We start from the raw sequence: 3,791 nt of genomic DNA on the forward strand, positions 1-3,791 counted from the left end.
AAGTAAAAACTGTACACACACGACTATATTTTGATTAAAAATAATAATTATTCGCACACTAAGTGGGGGTTTCAAACTAATTACTGAAATAAGGTTGATTTTAACGACGAGTCTCGATTTTATTTGCGAACTTCTAAGAGACTACGCATCCTCGTTCCAGGTGCGAAACTGAAAATTACTGAGTGTCTATGCAGACGAAAGACACAGAAGGCGCTATATATGGCGGTAAATTTGAAATTGTGCAGCCTAAACATTGTCTGAAAATAGGGCAGTTTATAAAAATTGTATCATTTCTGTTGTTGCACATAGCAGAATCGATAAGAGTTTAATTTCAAATGTTAAATTATTCGAAAAAATTTAATGTCTTTTTTTTTAAAGAATTTAAAAAAGCTCATTTTTGTTTCACTGATCTAATAAATCTTTAAATTATAATTGTCCAATGATAATTCATCTAGCATCCATAATTACGTCTTTGATAATATCACGGCTCTTAAAAAATGTGTAATTTCTACAAAAACATTAACCTGAGCAGTGCTCAGCCGGCTCCCGACCATGGGATATAATCAGGGTTGGCCCGGCCAGTTACCGGCCGGCCCCAGACTGCGTGATTCGAGAAAAATGTAGCCCGACCGGCTCCCGCCCGGTTCCTGTCCATGAAACCCAGCCAGGGGTAGCCCGGCCAGTCTTAGACCAGAAACCTTGTTGCATTAGGGCCAACCGGGGAGATTTCTATACGGGATATTATGGATTTTTATTATATAAATTTATGGAAATGATACATGTTTTAGCGCAGCTTAAAATACAATTTAAGTTAAAATAATGAACAGATATTAAAATAATCATGACAAATACAATTTGTGCTTGGTTTTGCAATATTTGAATAAGCAATTCCAGGCAGATTTACATCAACAATGTATTATATTTGATATAAAAGTGTTGTGTATAATGTACAAAATTTGACATCTTGGCTAAAATCCAATGGATGTTTCGATTTTTAAATGTTTTTTCAAGAATGTGACTTTCAAGAATTCCCCTTTTTCTCATGTTTTAAAGAAACTTCCCATTTTTTCCCTTTTCCTCCTTTTTTTGTTAAAATATCAACTAATTCAATAGAACCCAATAAAACAATTCAAATATTTTTGTTTAAAAGGTTATTATTTTCAATTGAACATTTTTTAGTTAAAAATTCAAGTTTTTTTAAAATTCTTTATTTTGGTTGAATTCAACAGTTTTCTATTTAAGTAAAATTCATTCTTGGGTAAAATACCAACGATTACATTTATCTTTGAGCATACCTTTTTTCTGATTGACCTTAATTAAAAAACATATATCTTGTAAAAGGACTTTAACTTATACCCTCGTAGTAAAATCTATATTGTCATCAAAGATATCGGAGATAATACCAATTTCTTGCAAAATTTGCAATAGCTCCATTTAGTTTGAAACGACGTTATGAATTTCTGTTATTCTCTGATAAGAATACAAATTTCTTAAAAAGTTGGACTTGAAACACCTGAAAAAATAATGCGGAAAAGAAGATCTTTTTTCAGGCAAAAATTTAGTTAAAGAGATAATATTCAGAAAGAAACAACTGTAAAAAAAAGTCGTTTGCAAGTTTGAGCGCGCCTGAGTTGCGCGACTGTTGGTTCTCATGCTTTGCGCTCGATCGTATATATCGTATATTTACAATTCTTTATCTACAACAAAATTAACAACAATAGAGTCCATGAAAGCTTCAATTATTAATAATTATATCGTAAAATGTTATTATTGTAATTCTTTGTACAATAAAAGTCATGGAAAAGCAACCAAAGTCCCACTCCTCAACATAAATGGCAAAGTGAAAGAATACAAAAAGCTGGGGTTCCCATTATAACCCAGTTTTTGTTACAAAGAAGCTGCAATTAAAATGAACACAACTTGCCTGAAAGGAATCCAAAACGATAAATAAGTTTTAAGTGATACCTCAATTGGTCTTCCAAAGGATCCCTATTGTAATTGAGCATATTTATAAAGAATCTATTTTTCGCCTTGTCCACGTCAACATTTTGTTTAATTAATATTATTTTTACCTTAAAGCACACATGCAATCAAACTATGATAAAAATAAAATAAAGAAGATAATGAAAGTACAAAATACTACCGCAATTAAAATAGATATAATGACTTGATAAATATCATTTCCAGGTTATGTAACAAAGTTGTGAACATAAAGGCATATTCATATGAGAGAAACTTTTCCTCTTAAGTCATCGGCCGATACTCTAAATCGATCCCTAACTTACCAGCCGTACATTGCAAGCGGTTGGTTTGTGAATGCGCCTCCATGTTCTTTTTTAATGCGCTCTGAAGGAACGCTTTTGGCTCTCTACAAGTATCTATTCGAACTCAAGTTCTAAATGATACCCAAAAGCTTGAATATTAGCTGGCCTTCGAGGAACTTGACAGATGGAGAAAACAAAACAGAAGAATGTTCGGTCAGTGATCATCATTATTATAAAAAAAACATCCACTTCATAGGACGTTCTACGTTCTCGCATCATTTCCGTAAAAGTCTTTCAAGCGCTCAGTTTTCATGGGGCTCTAAAGGCGCGTTACATATGGTTTCGAATAAAATATCTTACAACACTCGTAGGGTTACATACGTCCTTATGTGGAAAATGGTTTTACTACTCGCCCTATGAACATTGAGTTCTCCGCAAAAACGGCTTGCCTGAAATTGCTTTAAGATGTTATTAAATCTCAATGAGTTTCATTATCATTATATTATCATTCATTTCATTATTTTATGACCCTTATCTGGCGCTTCACACTCGATAACGTATTTGTCTCACGCTGCGCGCTCGGTCTTTGTACTTCTCCCACATTTGTCCGCAGTTCTTTTAAAATTACTCAAATTTGAGCGCGATTAGGGTGTGCGAGGACGCTTTCGCGTTTTGCGTCCGTTTGCGTACGCGTAATGACTATACTTCCACTATATTTGTTCAAATATCATAAATATTATAAATTAAATCCACATCTGTAATTCAAACTTCTGAGAAATAACTTTTTTGGGTGAACACTTTTGCTGATAAGATGTGTTTGGAACGTATTATTGTAAATTAGTTTCCGACCTCTTCTAATATAATTGAAAAAATCCACCATGATTTTTCGATTATACTATTGAGGTCAGGAATCAATTCAACATACATGTGGAACATATGTTCTAGAGGTAAATGGGTCTGAAATTATTTTAAGGATCGTTTTAGGACCTCTAAGGATTCAAGGAAAGGAATCGGCATTTACCAACAACAAAAATCTAGGGATCTCTTACAAATCAACATCCATCCACACCTTGTCACTAATCCGCTCGCTTCTATAGTCTAACTTTCCTCGCTGCGCCTCGCCTCGCCTCGCCTAGCAAGCATGTCGCTCGTTTCTCGCTATGTCTCGCATTGTCAGCCTCTGCCTCCGCGGCTAACACCTAATACTCAACTAATATTTACCAGATTTACAGTTTTCTTACGTCTACTTCCTTGAATCTACATTTTCTTCCTATCCTTGAATTTTAAATTTTCGATTGAAGTAATATGGTCATATTATGTTTAATAACGAATGCGAAAGTATAAAATTAATGCGAAATTATTATGTTTACTTGATGAAAATAAAGAAGAAGATTTGAAAATTTGGTGAAGGTGACAGAAAATGTGATCCAATACAGTCTGTCAAGTTAAAGCGTGGGTGGCTTTACTCGCAGTCGGTAAGGTGTATCGACATGATTTTGGTGTCAAAATATTAAGAAGAGCTCCCTC

The sequence above is a fragment of the Belonocnema kinseyi genome, chromosome 6, assembly GCF_010883055.1.
Source record: "Belonocnema kinseyi isolate 2016_QV_RU_SX_M_011 chromosome 6, B_treatae_v1, whole genome shotgun sequence".
NCBI classification, from domain to species: domain Eukaryota; kingdom Metazoa; phylum Arthropoda; class Insecta; order Hymenoptera; family Cynipidae; genus Belonocnema; species Belonocnema kinseyi.